The sequence below is a fragment of the Coptis chinensis genome, chromosome 3 (genome assembly GCF_015680905.1).
Source record: "Coptis chinensis isolate HL-2020 chromosome 3, ASM1568090v1, whole genome shotgun sequence".
Classification (NCBI taxonomy): Eukaryota; Viridiplantae; Streptophyta; class Magnoliopsida; order Ranunculales; family Ranunculaceae; genus Coptis; species Coptis chinensis.
In genome coordinates this window covers 9,545,412-9,563,325 of record NC_141458.1, presented here as the reverse complement: position 1 = coordinate 9,563,325, position 17,914 = coordinate 9,545,412, and the positions used below count along the sequence as shown (strand labels likewise).

Here is a 17,914-nt window from a genome sequence, read left to right as displayed (position 1 = left end):
CACTTATGTCACAGGGGTATTTTCGTATTTTTGCTCTCTATTTAGGAGGCATTTTGGTCTTTTCACGATCTAAAAAAGGTTATCTTGACCGTTCTTGATTATTCCTCTATCTGTGTGTGCAAGTGCAAGTTCTCCTTCTTCTTTTCCCGCTACAAGATTCCAGTGAACAAGAGTGTTCCATCATGTTTGAACTTTTGGCACCAAGAACCAATTCAAGGTTGTTGCATTGCTACTGGGTTAAATTTTGGCGGGGAAACAAAAAGTTTGTTTTCTTATCGAATTTGGGTTTTCTAAAAGCATATTTTTTAGAAAACCATTTGAGTGTTTTGTAATGGAAATGTGGAGTTTTGGATTGTTGTCTCAACGTGTTTGACGAAATGCATGGAAGATGTTTTATACAGGAAACTGGAAACTATTATTATTCTGATGATAATATATTGATGTTTCGTGGGGCTTTGATAGTTAAAAAAGGTACGTTCTAGCTCTCTCACTTTAATCATACTTCACCAATTCTAGCGTCAATTTATTTTACGAAATGTCTGAAAGAAACTTTGTATATCCATGGTTATAATATGATATATAAGGATCGATATTTCATATTCTCTACTACAAGCAACAATATTACACCAACATAATTAATTAACTCTTGGTCATTTGGGAGTTGGATTTGTATATTATTATTTTGTTGGCACCTTAGTTATACATGTATATATGCTACATGATCATATATGCAGGCATCATTTGCAACATCAGGAACAATACGTGTACTGAAGAGCATGAACATTATATGCCTGATGAGGTGTTGGGATAGGCGATAGCGAACTCACACAAACCTCATTGTGTAGAGAAAGCAAAAGGAATTAGGGTATTGAGAAATAATGTGAAATGATGGAGAAAGAAAATACAGTTAGTGTTGTTGCTAATGATGTTGATGAGACTATCTTCGAACCTATTGCAGGTGCCCATATGACCAGAGCCTATAGCCTGCATGTGTCCTGGTATGTAATCTCTGTGTCCTTGAATTTCTACGGAGGTGTATTAAATCCTTTTACAAAGGTGTAATAACATTATATGAAAGCTTTGCAATATTTTCTTGACACCGAATTTGATATGACATTCTATCACCTTTTGATACTATCATGAGCAGTGTCGGGATGGATTTGAACTTGAATATGTAAAGGTGTTCGAAATGTCTTTTGCAATCCTCTAAGCAACCTCAAGCATTTTTAAATTACTTTTATATGTCCTTAACCACTTTTAGTTTGGGAGGTTGCTTATGTATTACTCTTCAACTCAATGTGTTTTTTTTTCCTCCCCTTTCTTTATTTCTTTCTTTCTTTTGGTAGCAATTCTACTGTTGGGCACAAGATGCTGCATTAAGTGCTACAAACAGAATTGTCTAATGTGATTCCGATATAGCAAAAGTTACAGTTTGTTCTTCTGCACTTAAGCTCATGTTTCAAATTTTGAATTGGGATTTCCAGTTCACAGAGTGTCAAGGACCGAACAGATGTGTTTGCATCTTCAACTAGAGGATGGTGTTGTTGTTCCCCTTCAAAATCCCAATGAGCAAATGAGGTCCCAAGGTTTTTTTTTTTCGCTAAAAGGTAATTGATTAAAAGAATAAAATGAAAGTTACAAAGAAAATGAATAAGTAGAGTAAAAGTTGCCTAGTGTGAGTATCATCATATGTGTACCAACCTATTACAGCCCAAAATTAATAAGAGAAACGAAAGTAGGTAGTGAACTGGTTCTCCAGGTTTCTCATGAAAGGGGGCCTTGTGCCCCACCATTTACTTTCCCCCCTTTGTAATTATTTGCTCCATGCCTCGAACAACTGTCCGCTCCTAAGTTAGTTTCTCGCCATGTTGCGTTGACATTAATCCATGTGGCTTTCTCCTTGTTTGCCTCCATTTAGCTCTAACTTTCCAATGTCTTGTGTCCTCTTGAAAAGCTTTAACCAGCGAGGAAGAATCGATTCAACCCAAATGTATTTCGGTCAATTCCAAGGCTCTCTGAATACCTTCAACAAGCGCCACGGTTTACGCCATGTAGTTAGTTGCAATACCCAACCCCCCTGCTGCTGCCCCCAAGAAATCTCCTTTGTAGTCCCTTAGAACTATGCCCCATCCTGCCATACCTGGATTTCCCCTTGAGCTCCCGTCTGCGTTCACTTTTAGAATCCCCGGGGTTGGGGGAAGCCAATAGCATTCAATAATTTGGGGGGCTCTTCTCACTTTATGTGGAAGATTGAATCTGTGCAGAGCTTTCATGTCCGTCATGCAATTGTTCATAGTACTTGATGAACATTGGTAGGCTCTGATGATGGCTCTCCTGGTGAGAAAGCAAATATCCGAAAAATTGGATTTCTTCTCTTCATAAATCACCTTGTTTCGATTTTTCCACAAATATCCCAAGGTAATGTACCCTTTCGTTCTACATATATAACATGGTAGTATGGAACTAGGGCTGGAAATGGACGGGTTCGGGTCGGATTCTCACTCAAAACTCTTTACCATATTTGGATCCATCTGGATTCGGGTCGGATTTCGGATATCCATATCCATTAAAAAACACCAAAAAATATATTATTTTAATAATTTTTATATGTAAATGTAAGATAGAAATTAATTGTTAGGCATCAAAATATAAATCTTGTTAAAATGATTCGGGTTTTCGGATATTCGGGTCGGATTCTAGTCACAAACATAGAAACCATATCCATTAAAATGGATTCGGATATGGTCGGATTCGGGTCGCATCCCGTACTATTTCCAACCCTATATGGAACATATGACTCATTCTTATACACATCCTATATTGAAAATGTCTTGCAGGGTAGTTTCCAATACGATGAGTACAAAGTATACACTGTAGATTTTATGCTCTAGTGACAAGAAGTCAAGAGGTTGATGCAAAAAAGTCGTCGTCTTCTTTTTTTTATCGAAAAAAAAATATGTTTTTAATTAGTGAGGTCACATGTACGCAAGTCAAAGAGTAGGATGCCTGTTGGCAGTCCTAACATTCTCAAAAGTATGCGTTCAAATGTGGACGGTGTACACTTTTTGGTTCTCTTGATAAGGTTAGACAATTTCGAATGAGCTAACTTTTCTTGAGGATGAACTCCATGATAGGGATTAGGGAGATCAAATCCACAAATCCACATAAGATTTGCCCCTAACATAGGCCTGGTATTACGCATAATTTTTTGGGGGAGGAATCAGGAATGACATATCCAATTCCATGTAGCAGTAAGTATATATCTAAACACCTTTAAAAAAGCTTACCCGAATTAGCCGATGTAGCTTGAGCCGCCAGCACATAGAGGCGTGGGTGAGCTAGCCGTGCACCGCGCTTTTTCTCCTCACCCCATTCCCCATATGTCCTTTTTAGCTGCTTAACTCTATCCAGCGTCTGTCCTGGTTTTTCCTCCAAACACCATTCAACACCTACGTTCTCCTAGCTGCTCAACTCCGGGCCATCATCCTCAGCTTCCACCACCTGCTTTACCCAATCAAAACAAGACTCTGTCAAACAAATTCGTTCTTATCAAATGAAATCAATTCAATCAGTAGGTTTTTGTCTTCTCAATTGTAATCCGTGAGCGTAGCAAACTCTTGAGGTCGCTTTTCTAAAGTCACCCAAAAAACCGCTTGCTTCGTGTCACCCTCTCCTTTGTCTGTCCGTACCCTCCAAAAACACTTCTTTTGTGTCTGACCGTACCCTTCTCTTCTCCGCCCCTTCTCTGACCGTACCCTTCTCTTCTCCACCCTTCATCTCCACTCCTCCCTCTCCCTCTCCACTCCTCCCTCTCACGCCCCCACTGCTTAGCAGTATACTAGTATAAGATAAGATAGGAACCAAATCTCTTTTCTCGCTAAACTCAAAAAACCCCCAAAAAAAATCAACTATTCTTCTCTTCTTACGAAACCCACAAATCTCCTCCACTCTTCCTGCATACCTCTTTCCTCACTAAACCCAAATTACCCAAACTCCATTGTCGATGGATTGATTGCCTACTATTTTTTTTTTGTTCAACAGGCTGCTGCACTATAGCTAAGTGGAGCTTTTTTTGTTGTTTTACTCTTTGTTGGATTTCTTTGAAGAAGAACAAAGAAGGTCAGATTTTACAACTTGGGTGCTCTGTTTATTTTGTTTAGATTTATGATTTTTGTGCGATAAATGCAAACGTATCCATTCTGTATTGATCGAATTGGTATGGAAGTTGTAACATCAATAGCAATTTGTTCTTTTTAAATTACAAAATAAGCAGAAGAAGAAAGCAATAACAACAGGTAAGAAGATTGTTTCTTTCATTGTTTATTGTTGTGTTCTTATTTGATTCATTATTTGATGTTTGTTGGAATGTTTTTTTTTTTTTTTTTTTTGAACCATTTTGGACAGTCTATTGAGATTGAGTGATAGAAATGTCAGCTTTTTTCATATGACCAACGGAATCGGCAATTCTTTTTGGTGTTGGTTTTAAAACCCACTTCACGGCAATTCGAGCAACTGCTCTCATGCCACATCCTAACATGTGATGATTTTGTCTTTGTCGTTAGGGTGTTTTGTCTTTGTTGTGCTTACATCAGGGTAATTAGAATACAGAGCGGTCAGTTCTAGAGTATTCACAAGTTTGATGCAAGGTTAACTTTTTAAATCCTTCTTCCATCGGTAGCTGTAGAGTTGTTTGTACTTTCTAAGTGGTTAGGGGTTTATGAGTGATAATGGTTTTGGGTTGTCATTTTGTAGCAAGTGGGTTTATCATTTTGTCATTGCATCTGACTATTTTGGTTGAGCCAAAGAAGTACATGAATGCTTAAGTTGAATTTGTGGAGGAAGTTGTGTGTTTTCAGTTGTCTGGTTGGAAGGTTGTTCTCCATTGAATGGATATATTGGTGCTTCATTTTTCAGGATTTGCAGTCAAAGGCTTAGGTATGAAGGCACTCAAAAGTTTATTGGAACAGATCTTTAATTTCCCTCAAATAGGTACAATGTTTAGGTGGACATGCTGAGTGGCTAGCTAGCTGACGAGTAATTGTGATCCTGGTATTCGCATTCGAGCTGAGAAGCCATAGAGCATGTAAGCGTGTTTTCTAGATCGTATTAGATGTGTCCATTGAACAAACCAAATAATGTGTTGGGGTTTCCAAGAGCCGAAGGGTAAAAAGGTTAGACGGAAAACACGACTTATTTGAATAACTCGGTGACCTACCAATTCTATAAGAAGGATCTTTGGCAAGCAATAAACCCTTAAATAATACAATTTGAGTGTACCATCTTCTTTCTCCTTTCGAGGAAAAGGAAAACCATATGTTAATTAATAGGGGAGGCCTTTCAATCGTATATGAAAGTGAGAATAGTTATTTGAAACTCCTTTTCCCGGGTTGTTTTGTGCTCTCTGCTGCTAGGCGTTGTTCCCTTTCTTTGCTTTTGTAAACCAATATCCCCGTGGTAGACTTACGCTCATCTAGGTCTCCTGCCCAGTCAGTTTCAATGGATTCTCATTAGAAGAATGCCTATCCTGTGCTACTTTCGTTGCACAAACAACGGTCCTGTGTACTAGCGATGCACGAATCATAGTCAATCACTTACTTACTTTCTTAGTTGCAAGGATACTTTGCTGTAAAGTTTCATCTTTATACTATTTACAGTATAGATATAAAGTCTTAATAGTATTACTAATGTTTACTATTAATGTCCCTACCCTTGCAGTGCTAATATTTTCATTAGGATCAATCTTACTCTACTAAAACCATAGGAACAGTCTTATCTTATTAAGCAAGGTTCTACCCCAACCAGTAATGATATTTCTATTCTATGCAAATCTTACCTTTCCCCCCCCCCCCCCCATGACAAGTAGTTGAACCTATAGTTTTTCTTCCCTTTTATCTCAAGTCGCCTGCCGGACATAGACTACCACGGCTCGCTTCGCTTCAGTGTAACTTTGAGATTGCTATTTGCCTCCCTAAATTCCTTTTGATTGTCAAATAAAGTATAGTCACATCTACTCCAATTTGATTGTCTGTTACACCATGTCTTCTTCGTATTGATTTTAAGGGTCCCATTTTATGAAACCACTCAGTACAGCTTCTTCATTGTCTTCCTCAAAGTTTTTTCGGTGATGCAACTTACTCTCATTTCTTATCATTTAGTGTAAACTAAGTTCTGGAAGATTGACAAAATATTGTAAAAGTTGTTCTCTTAGAAACCTGTGTAGCCTAATATTTTATTTTTTTTATATAGCTTTAATACAGTGAAAAAAACTACTAATTCAAATTTATATATATTTACACTATTTATTATTACATTTTATTTATTTATTTATTATTATTCTTTTTTATTTACCATTGACAATGGGTCTACCTTGATCAATCTAATGATTGAAGTTTTAAAATGATAATAGTGATAAATCCAAATTGCCTTAGGCGTGGGAAATATGTTATTTTGTTTTTAATTTCAATGGGTAACCTCCATATTAGCCTAGCACAAAATTCAATCATTTGGAAGTTTACTCCTAATCATATGAATGTTTTCAAGAAAAAATATTGGTGCAAGGTACATGCATTAGCTGGTACATTTCATCATACACATGTCAATACCAGTTTCCTCTTTCAAATACCTATATATTACTCCAATTTTTGCTGCAAATTTTGTTTCCTTCTCTCTTGCATTTGATTTTTTTTTGTCGTAATGTAGAACAAATATTCTTTTACTTCAATGCTATGTTAATTAGGTAACATAAAAAGGGTTAGAGTTAATTGCAACACATCTGAATACAGTATACTTTTGAGAAGCTTGAATCACTCAAAATTTTACAAACAATATGTATGAGTTAGAGCTTTAGATGTTAGTAAAATACTTTCAGGACTTTGGTTGTCAGGTTCCATCTTTGTGCTCCTGCATAGTTGACATCATTTTCATTATAAACAATTCAAAAGCTTTCAGTAGTTCTTTTTGAATTAAAAGCTTCCAGTAGTTCTTTTTTCAATCTATACTTATATATGAATTGGGATTCTACTTGGCGCTCAAATTAAGTTTTATTTATCTGTGAATATTTTTTGACCTAAGATGCGATTCCATTGGAAATTTATAAGCGATTGATCGTTGCATACAATCTTAATATCAAATCATTATATTTTTCTAGGGGTATGACATGTATGAGTCCAATGCAGTAGGAACACATGGCTTCAATAAAGGACAATTTAGTAAGTATACGTCAGTGGGACTTAAGGTGCTAAACATGCAAGCTCATGCAAGCTACAGTTGTGAATTGAAACTCTGGTTCCTGTATGCCTCCAGCCAATAGTAGTGAGCTTTGGTTAAGAGGACCTGTTGTTATGAAAGGTAAGCAGAAAAAAGTTAGGAATCTAAGATACTAAACTGGATATGCAGTGAAACAAGACAAAATACCTGTATTTTCCTATTTACCTACTTCAATCCCAAAAATTCTTTCGTTATGATTCTTATACGCATTGAGTTAGTTTTAGTTTCTACTGTAAATTTTAAGTTTTGATTGAGTGATTGCTTCATCTATATTCAACCCGGTATGCAACTCTACAAAGAAAAGGCTATGGTGTTGTATAACCTGTATCAATACACTATTTTGGCAACCTCTTAGAACAACAACTTGGAAGGGTTCATTTCATACTTTGAACACTGAGAGGGATATGATGCTCAATAAGCTATGTTTATAACTAAACCCGTTATATGATTCACTTGCTTATTTTGCAAAAAGTTTTAATTAATTTCCCTTTATTTATGTTGATGGACCAAGTTGTGATATAAGTTTTGAAATTAATTCAAAATAGATAATGTCTTTTTTTTAAAAATTAATTAATTAATTTAATATATATATATATATTTGCATCTTGACTCGAATAGCATCAAATTTCAACTTTTACTACACAAAATATTAATTGATCTAAACACCAATTTTTTAACATCAGATCTATTTCACTTATCCACTATCAAATTTGCATGTTTAGTAAGGGTTGGAGTAACTGATGGAGTAATTTTTTCCAGTTGGCAATTAAGTTTTATTTGTATTTTGGGTTATGAAAGACCATGATATTCATTCCAGTGTTCTTCGTGATTTCATATCTAAGCATATCATTAGTGGTTGATCAAGTCTGGGTGGCAGGTGGATAAATTCTGGAAGCAGTGACTCCATAAGAACTTCTCAATGAAACAGGTAATATTGAGATAATAATCACATATTATATGGAGCATTGTCATTTCTAATAGAAATGTGGACCGTGCATATGCCAAATATGTTGTTGTTGCCGCATTAGGTTGTAATCTTAAAGTTCAGACATAAGACACATGTTTTAAATTTATATAATACTGGCTGCATTAGGTTGCTTCGTTAGTATGTTTTATTGTTCTAACGTTCTTGATGCAAGGACGCAATAGATTATCATGTGCACAACACATGCATAATGATACAGCTAGAGTTTATCTTTTATTCTATTTCTATTTTGAATCTTTAGTTAATTAGAATTAGACTAGCTTCTATTTTAGTTTCTCAAGTTCTATTATGATTAGGATTTGTTTTTTTAGCATCTAGTTCTCTTTATAAGCAAATGTAAACCTTAAGATTTTCAGACTTGATTATTATTGTTGAATTAAGAGAATTCGTTTTTCTATTCAAACCCTAGTTTTTGGGTATTTCCATAAACTTTCACTGATGTTTATCATCGAAGATTGCTTCCGCCTTCGAGTATACATCAAATTGGTATCAGATTCTTTAAGATTTTGGGTTTTTCACAATGGTAAATCACAAAAAAAGCAAGGAGAAACCACCTACTTTGACGACTCATGTTACCCGCATTGAAGAAGCACTGATAAAATTCTATTGAAGGTGTCAACCCCGCATCATCATCAGCATACTCCCACCCTTCTTGAATCGGAGCGAAACTATGATGTAGACAGCCTCACTTTTTTGTGACAACGCTCGTCACCGTACCTTCCCGCTACCTTTTCTTTACCTGAAGCACCTAGAGAACAATATCAATTACACCACCATCGCATTGCCGCATGGATGTGTGACCCACAACCCCTGCCGAAGTTACCCCCACTCAAACCCAATCACAGCCACCACAAATGTGCTGTTGCAAGTGCACCAAGGAGAAACTAGACCCGACTTCTCCAACAACAACCAATTCAAAATTTTGAGGCTTTACCACCTTCCCAGATCATCACCACCAACCTGGTACAACTTTTCACACAGCAGATCTAAATTAACATCAGACTCTACAACGACACAGAATTTGAGATGAAGATGAAGATAATCTTGGCCATGAAGACAATGTTCACTACCAGCAAGCTCCTCGTGAAGGAGGAAGACGACCCATCCTTCCTTTACACAACCATCAGTCTCAATTGGATATTCCCTCACGGGTTTTTACTTATTAGGCCCAAGGTACCCCATCCCGTCCATATGGGCCTATTTATAAAGTTAAGGAGCACCAAACTAATAGGCATAGTCGTGATAGCCACCAACACAATGGGCCTACTGCTACCAATGGTGCGCCATACGACCTTGATTCGTACATTGACTCTCCGCCTATGTCACTACGTGGAAATCGTCGACAACCTCTTCGGTTAGCCCCTGACCAACCAGATCCTTCTGACTCTTCCTCTAGCTCTTCTCCACCGCAGCGCGATAACAATAATGGTCGCAACCAAAGACGCGAGCTTCTGAAAAATTTGCAAGATACCGCAGGTAATGTTGACATAAACTGTTTATTATGAATTTTAGAAAAAACTCAGATGGGTGATATATGGTTAGATGTGCCAAAATTTGATGGACAATTGAATCCCAATGCTTTTGTGGATTGGTTGAACAAAATTGAGATTTTTTTTTATTACAAGAATATGAAAGATCCTAGGTGTGTTAAATTGGTAGCCACCAAACTCAAGGGTTATGCACTCGTTTGGTGGGATGAATTGCAACAAACCCGTGCACAATCACACTACCGCCAGATTACTACATGAAATAAGATGCACCGAGAGTTAAAAAAAGAATTTATTCCTCATGACTATGAAAGGGATTTATTCATGCGCCTCCAAAACTTGAAACAGTGACTTCAAAGTGTGACTGGGTATACTGAGGAGTTCCTTTTGTTGTGCACATGGGCTGATTTGTCTGAATCCGTCAATCAAAAAATTGGGCGTTATTTGAATGGGTTGCGCAAACCACTTCGAGAGGCATTAGCTTTCAAAGATGTTTATGATATGTCTGATGCCATTAAATATGCTCTCAAAGCTGAAGATTTGCTTCGCTCATCCCCTTCAGCTACTGCTAGTGCCACTTCTACCCATGTTACTTCGTCATCCAAACCTCCTCCTACCAGAGTGGATCCAATCACATGCTATGAGTGTAAGAAAATTGAACATGTTCGTAGTGACTGTCCTAAGCTCAAACGTGTGGGTTTAACACAGGATGAAGAAAATCTCACCCATCTGGAAGAAGACGACACTGAGATTGATGGCTTTTTGACTTATGCAGATTCCGGTTGTCCCCAATTGATTGTTTGCCGTTCTTTAGTTACTCCAGTTGTTAAGCATGATCCTACGTCATGGTTTCGTCATAATATCTTCCGTACTCGCTGCACTTCGAATGACATGTTGTGTAATGTTATCATTGACAGCAGTTCCAGTGATAATATTGTTTCTAAAGATATGGTGGACAAGCTGAAACTCAAGGATGAGCCACATCCTAAACTTTACACTATTTCTTGGTTACAGGATGGTGCCACAGTCAAGGTTACTCGCCGTTGTCTAGTTTCTTTCTCCATTGGTCCTAAATACAAGGATGCTATTTGGTGTTCTATTGCACCCATGGATGCATGCTACTTGTTACTTGGTCGTCCTTGGTAGTATGATCTCATTGTTACTCATAATGGGTGTGAGAACACTTATACCTTCACTTTTAGTGGCGAGCAAATTGTTTTGGCACCACTGACTCCATTCCCCCCACCTTCTCATCCACGTGCACCAGTGATACTAGGTTTTCTAGCAAACGGACGTAATTGTAGTATGTTTCTTGCTCTTACTGCGTCATTTCTTGCAAGCCTTATTACTATACCACCTGTGTTACAACTAATGCTAGATTCATATTCTGATGTTTGTACTGAGCCTGTTAATGGAGGATTGCCCCCTTTACGAGATATCCAACATGCTATTGATCTTATTCCTGGAGCTCTCGTCCCTAACTTACCACATTATCGCGTGGCTCCTTCTGAACATGCCGAGTTACAGAGGCAAGTTACTGAGTTATTAGCTAAGGGATTTGTCAGAGAGAGTATGTCCCCTTGTGTTGTGCCAGCTTTACTTACTCCTAAGAAAGATGGGAGTTGGAGGATGTGTGTTGATAGCAGGGCTATTAACAAAATCACTGTGAAATATCGTTTTCCCATTCCACGCCTTGATGATATGCTTGATTCATTGCATGGTGCTAAGGTGTTTTCCAAGCTTGATTTGCGATCTAGATTTCATCACATTCGTATCCGCCTTGGAGATGAATGGAAAACTTCCTTTAAAACGAAGGACGGTTTATATGAGTGGTTGGTCATGCCCTTAATTTGGTCTTTCTAATGCTCCTTCTACCTTCATGCATCTTATGACTCAGGTTTTGAAGCCTTATTTGAATAAATTTTGTGGTCTACTTTGATGATATTTTGATTTACAGTTCTTATGAGTCTGAACATATCAAGCATATTGAGATTCTTTTGGGTGTTTTGCGTACTGAGAAGCTTTATTTACAACTTAAGAAATGTTCTTTCCTGGTTGAATCTATGGGATTCTTGGGTTTTGTGGTTTTTGCTGATGGTATTCGTGTTGATGATTCCAAAGTCCAGGCTATTATTGAGTGGCCTATTCCTTCTACAGTGACTCAGGTTCGTAGTTTTCATGGATTAGCTTCTTTCTATAGACGATTCATTCATAATTTCAGCAGTATTATGGCTCCTTTAACTGCTTTTGACGAGTGAGAAAACTTTCAAATGGACTCCTAACGCTAATGAGGCATTTGACTTGATTAAGAAGAAGATGACTTCTTCTCCTGTTTTAGTTTTGCCAAATTTCACTCAACTCTTTAAGGTGACATGTGATGCTTGTAAGTACGACATTGGTGTTGTTTTGAGCCAAAATGGCAAGCCGGTTGCTTTCTATAGTGAGAAACTTACTGGTGCTAAATTGAATTATTTTACATATGACTTGGAGTACTATATAGTTGTCCAAGTTGTACGACGTTGGCATCATTATCTTATTCATCGTGAATTCCTCATAAAGTCTGACCATGAAGCTCTTCGTTATCTTAATATTCAGAAGGATGTTAGTACTCGACATATCAAGTGGAACTCTTTCTTGCGGAACTATACTTTCCACTTACAGTTTCAGGTTGGAAAGGATAATCGGGTTGCTGATGCTTTGAGTTTTCGTTCGCATCTCTTGGTTACTCTTCGTACCTCTTTGTTTGGTTTTGATGAGTTACGCGACTTATATGCTCAAGATGCCTATTTTGGTTCTATTCATGCCAACTGTTTAGTACATTATGGTGTATCTGGTGAATTTTTTCTCCATGATGGTTTCATATTTCGGGGTTCACAACTTTGTATTCTCGTTTCTTCCCTCCGTGATCAGATTATGATTGAAATGCATGCTGGGGGGTTGAGTGGTCACTTTGGGATCATAAAGACCATTGCCTCTATCAGGGAGAAGTACTTTTGGCCTACTATGCATAGAGATATTAACCGGTTTATTGAGCGATGTTATGTGTGCCAGACAGCGAAAGGTAAACACAATAATGTTGGTTTGTATACTCCACTTCCGATTCTCGACAAACCTTGGGTTGATGTCTCCATGGATTTTGTGTTGGGTTTACCACGTTCTACACATGGAAAGGATTCTATTTTTGTGGTTGTGGATCGTTTCTCCAAGATGGCTCATTTCATTCCCTACACTCGTACTACAGATGCTGCACATGTTACTTATTTATACTTCCGTGAGATAGTTTGTTTGCATGGTTTACCTCGCACTATCACTTCTGACCGAGATGTCAAGTTTACTAGCTATTTTTGGAAAACATTATGGAAGCTTTTTAAGAGTAAGCTCCAATTTTCTACAGCTTTCCACCAACAGACTGATGGGCAAACTGAGGTTGTAAATCGTAGTTTGGGAGACCTATTGAGATGTTTGATTGATGATAATCCAAAATCTTGGGAGTTTGTTCTAGCACAAGCAGAGTTTGCTTATAATAACTCTGTCAACCGTTCTACAGATCTTTCTCCTTTCATGATTGTAATTGGAATGACTCCTCTTACTGTTCTTGATCTTGCTCTTATTCCATCAACTGTTCCCGTTTGTGCTTCTGCAAAGGAATTTGCTTCCCGGATTCACCTTATTCATGAGGATGTCAAGAAGCATTTGGAGAAATCTTATGCCATGTACAAGACTAATGGAGACAAACATAAGCGCTTGGTGACTTTCGAGGTTGGTGATTTGGTGATGGTTTATTTGAGAAAAGATCGTCGGCCTTCATCTCACAAGTTAATGATGCGATGATTTGGCCCATTTCCCATTGTCGCCCGTCATGGAGAAAATGCTTATGAATTGGACCTCCCTCCCGAGATGCGTATATCTCGCACTCATAATGTAGCGGATCTCACTCTTTTTGTTGGCGATAGTATTCCACATATTCCCCTACCTATAGATCATACTGTTGTTCCTGCTACTGCTACAGATCGGATTGAAACTGTCATTGATGTTTCTACTACGACTCGCCAGGGTACTTATGATCGTTATTTGGTGAAGTGGTGTGACCGTCCATTCTCAGAAAATTCATAGATTTCTGATGCTGCATTTCAACTCATGGATCCTACTTTCTACCAGAAGTACAAAGACTTAATCTCGAGGACGAGCTCTTCTCAAGCTGGGGGGATTGATGCGAGGACGCAATAGATTATCATGTGCACAACACATGCATAATGCTACAGCTAGAGTTTATCTTTTATTCTATTTCTATTTTGAATCCTTAGTTAATTAGAATTAGACTAGCTTCTATTTTAGTTTCCCTAGTTCTATTATGATTATGATTTGTTCTTTTTAGCATCTAGTTCTCTTTATAAGCAGATGTAAACCTTAAGATTTTCAGACTTGATTATTATTATTGAATTAAGAGAATTCGTTTTTCTATTAAAACCCTAGTTTTTAGGTATTTCCATAAACTTTCATTGGTGTTTATCATCGAAGATCGCTTTCGCCTTTGAGTATACATCAATTCTAATCAGATATCATCTCAACGCTGTTTTTTTTCTTCTCTTTGGAGGATTTGTGAAGGATTACGGTGTGGGCGTTAGTTATCACCCACTCAAATTGTCTAAGCTATTATTTATTTTTATTTTTCACTTTTCACTTTTTATTTTTAATTTATAATTGTCATGTTGTTTGAATTTTCTCTTAAATGTGTCATATCTCATCGCCGAGTCAAAGTTTGTAAGGTATTTAAGTAGCAACTACTTAACTATGCATTTCTTTATCGGATTTTTGTTTCCTTCACTTGGAATATTTTTAATGATTCACTGTAGCCAATTTCATTTCATACCTATATTTTTAATAAATTGAAGTTTACCATTACGTATGACAATGCCACATTTCATAGCTTCATTTTCCCATGTTTTTTTTCCCTTATTGAAATTTTTGCATTTGCACTGATTGTAGAGTTGTGGATATGATTAAAATCGCTTCGCACATTATCTCTTACTTAAACCCACTTGCTCTGTTTATAGAGAATGGGTGAAAAGACATGCAAGAGTGGTTGCAACGGCCAATGTTTTTGCAACGAGGAAGTGGGACTATGTAGGTGTACCTTTTCATGGATTTTTAGGTATTTATCTCTTCTCCTTATGTTGATTTTCAGATGGTTGTAAACTTGTAGGTAATAGCATTTACAAAAATGATGTAACTTGAAATTTCACATATAGACCTGTGGGAGGAGTGAAAGATTTTAATTTTAAATGATACAGAGATTACGCGTTGTCTTTGTCATGTCTTTAAGACATTTTCCAATGTTCATGGTAGTGTAAACTCTTGGACAACTACAGTCTATTGAAAGCTTCTAATATAGACCAATTAATCTCGGTTAAAAGCATATATATGGGTGAGTTTTGGTTAATCTCAATTGCTGGTGGGGTGTGGTCAAATAGTGATTGCATTATTTATTTTTGGGTTAGTTAGACTTACACCCCCCCCCCCCCCCCCAATTAATAGTTGCAATTAGTGTTACCCCCCCGTTTTCAAAAATATTAGTGATACCCCCCAATTGCAAGATCCAACGGCTACGAGATGAATTCCCATTAATAGTTGCAATGAGTGTTACCTCCCCATTTTCAAAAATATTAGTGATACCCCCCAATTGCAAGATCCAACGGCTACGAGATGGGGCATCACTAATTTTTGAAAATCCCATTTCAAAAAATAAGATCTATGTAACCCTTTTTATTAACTTATGAAGCATGTGTTGCTGAAAATTTAGTTGAATTGTACTGTGTCTTTGAATTAACATGCACGTTTTTATATTGTATCAATGTTACTACCATGTTTATCTCACTTCATACTCTAGCTAATTTATATTAATTGTGTTGCAGGTCATGGATTGTTACTAAGACATGGAGATGATGTACCAGATTCCACCGCTTTTGTATTGATTTTACGTGGTGTTTCTTTGTAATTTGAATGTATTGCCCTTTAACTTTCAATTGTATCTTACATAGAGTTTAATAATTTTAATATTTACATTTTAGCAAGCTAAAAACTCCTCAGATTTACTGAGTTGGTGTACGTCTCCTAATGTTTGTTTACTTATTTATATGCAACTTAAACACGTTTAAAATAGATCATAACAAATTTATTTTGAATGCATGCTTTTTGGGTGTATAGTGGCATAGACTTCTTTTGCCATCTATGTGCGTACACTTATGCTAGTATAATATAATGTACTATGATTTGATAATTCTCCTTACACGTTAACAAATACAGTAGAAAGACTATAGATGTGTCGACATCAAGCCTTTTATTTAAGTCTATAACTTTCATTGAGCTACCAAAACATGAACTGGAGCTGAAGTACGATAATATATAATGATAAGATTTAAAACTCAAATTTCCATTAACCGTTTAGAGAGATGTTTGTCAAGCATAAATATGTATGGAAAACAAATAATTTAAGCATGGAAAAGTTCAAGATACAATATTAGTATATGAACCTTCTCCTTTGTGTAGGAAATTTATTCAAAAATATACTTATTGTTAAGTAAACAAGAAAAACAAATTGATATATAACAAATATATCATGAACAAATCTTTTAGTTCAACTAATGAACTTAATTTACTAATGATTAAATCCGAGCTTAGTGAAGATTTATTATGTCCTTAAGACAGATTTTCCCCCTCACGGTGCTTGAAGGTTGATGGGAAACTGTCTCCCAAGATAGAACGGATTTTCTTTTATAGAAAGCTAGCACTTCAATTCTATAGACTTAGCGAACACAACATAATATTTGACTAAGAACAGAGGGAAAAGAGAAAAATCAGAACTCTGTGTGATTTGCTATTTTTTTCTCTCCAAATTCATCTACTATTTATAGGTGAGTGGTGCCTCTTCGAAACAACACAGTGACTCTTAGGAAAAAGTAAGCAACTCTTTTAAAAGTCACATGTTTCGAAAGAACACACCATTTTGGCATAAAGCACTATTTCGAACCAGTGCCTATTTCAAAAAGTCATACCTTTTCGGCATGATGCACTATTTCGAACCAAGTACATATTTCGAAAGGTCGTCACTTTTTCGGTATAATGCACTGTTTCAAACCAGTGCACCATTTCGAAAAGGTTTTTCTCACTTTACGTACTATTTCAAGAGAAACCCATTTCATCTCAATGTGGGATAACTTGGGAGACAAATTACTCATTCATATCTCAATGGATTTGTGCAAATCCATTTTTCTAACAATCCCCCTCATGAATGAAAATTTGGTTTCTTCTATCATAAATATCGGATTTCTATTCTTTTACAAATGAAAAGATACCGTATCAGGTCAAGTATCATGAGAGGCCTTGAACTTGCCTTAGTGAAAGACGATCGGATTTAATTGGGCGATTAGTAGACTTCAATTAATGTCCTTGAACTGTTAGCCGTTTGTATAAACCTAGATGATAAACATAAAATTTGAATAGTCTACCTACGAAATGAACGATGAACTCAAAACGTAAGTAAACTAAAACTATTTACGTGTCTATATTTTATCAAAGTTTCTACTCTCAATTCTATCGAAATAGAGTGGAGTAACAAATTCGTTCCACTCCTAGTTCTCTAGCATGGAATGTTTTCTAATCTAATTAATCAATCTTAAGTCTAATGAGAGCTTTACGAAGGGTGTTATACTACGATACCTATATGAAATTGATTATGTTGAATTTAACTACGAATGCTATGGAAATATGATTGTTTTTGAATCTAGATAAAGGATTAGAGGGGAATTGAATCCACCTCGAATCCAACTTAATAACCTAGCATAGATTCTTGTATCTCGATTCTTACGTTCTTACGGTAAGAAATTTGAGTTCTAATCCCTAGTGTTCATGGCATTTCTACCGAATACTAACTAGCATGTGAGGTCGTCCACCCATTCTCATGGCGAATCACGACCTTCTAGAGTGGAATAGATTCTACAATGCTTCTACCCTATACCACTAAGTTTTCATCAAGACTTCATCAACCCCTCTAATGGAGGTTTTAGCTTTGAGTCATCAAACCATCATTTCCCATTGAATTATAACTACACATCATATTAAAATTCTAACTTAACTAAATTAACTAACAATGTTTCAATCTACTTAAACTACGAAATGA

The 17,914-nt window shown here is 36.6% G+C and overlaps 1 long non-coding RNA gene across 3 annotated transcripts; it reads left to right on the top strand.

Moving 5' to 3' along the window:
* The first annotated feature begins 27 nt into the window (after positions 1-27).
* LOC147507795 (uncharacterized) lies at positions 28-15,805 on the top strand. Of its 3 annotated transcripts, XR_015217809.1 has the most exons (6): positions 81-217; positions 402-471; positions 735-998; positions 8,144-8,194; positions 14,793-14,890; positions 15,651-15,805. It is a non-coding gene; the product is annotated as an uncharacterized LOC147507795 (long non-coding RNA). The 3 variants fall into 3 exon arrangements; XR_015217810.1 differs by lacking the exons at positions 8,144-8,194; positions 14,793-14,890; positions 15,651-15,805 and having other exon boundaries at positions 28-217; positions 959-1,579; XR_015217808.1 differs by lacking the exons at positions 8,144-8,194; positions 14,793-14,890; positions 15,651-15,805 and having other exon boundaries at positions 735-1,579.
* Positions 15,806-17,914: the final 2,109 nt, after the last annotated feature.